General features: G+C 41.4%; 1 non-coding gene across 1 annotated transcript; it reads left to right on the forward strand.

The window, feature by feature from the left end:
* The first annotated feature begins 218 nt into the window (after window positions 1-218).
* LOC148573790 (small nucleolar RNA R71) lies at window positions 219-326 on the forward strand. The gene has a single exon (XR_015906848.1). It is a non-coding gene; the product is annotated as a small nucleolar RNA R71 (small nucleolar RNA).
* Window positions 327-618: the final 292 nt, after the last annotated feature.

Raw genomic sequence — 618 nt, forward strand, 5'->3', positions numbered from 1 at the left:
TCAATTTCAAGAACTCCCTTCCTTTGAGGCATCCCATTACTCACAGGATTCCTTTCAGAAGTGTACATGAACTGGTTATTTGCAACCATGTCAATGAGTTCATGAGCTTCTGCAGGCGTTTTCTTTAGGTGAATGGATCCACCTGCAGAATGGTCCAGTGACATCTTTGATAGCTCAGACAGACCATCATAGAATATATCCAGGATGGTCCATTCTGAAAGCATGTCAGAAGGACACTTTTTGGTCAGTTCCTTGTATTTCTCCCAAGCTTCATTGAGGGATTCACCTTCTTTCTGTTTGAAGGTTTGAACATCCACTCTAAGCTTACTAAGCTTTTGAGGAGGAAAGAACTTGGCTAAGAAAGCCGTGACCAGCTTATCCTAAGAGTTCAGGCTATCCTTAGGTTGAGAGTCCAACCATATTCTAGCTCTGTCACTTACAGCAAATGGGAAAAGCATAAGCCTGTAGACCTCGGGATCAACCCCATTGGTCTTAACAGTATCACAGATCTGCAAGAATTCAGTTAAGAACTGAAAAGGATCTTCGGATGGAAGTCCATAAAACTTGCAATTCTGTTGCATCAGAGAAACTAATTGAGGTTTCATCTCAAAATTGTTT

Source organism: Arachis ipaensis, chromosome B2 (genome assembly GCF_059453495.1).
Source record: "Arachis ipaensis isolate K30076 ecotype BB chromosome B2, ASM5945349v1, whole genome shotgun sequence".
Taxonomy (NCBI): Eukaryota; Viridiplantae; Streptophyta; class Magnoliopsida; order Fabales; family Fabaceae; genus Arachis; species Arachis ipaensis.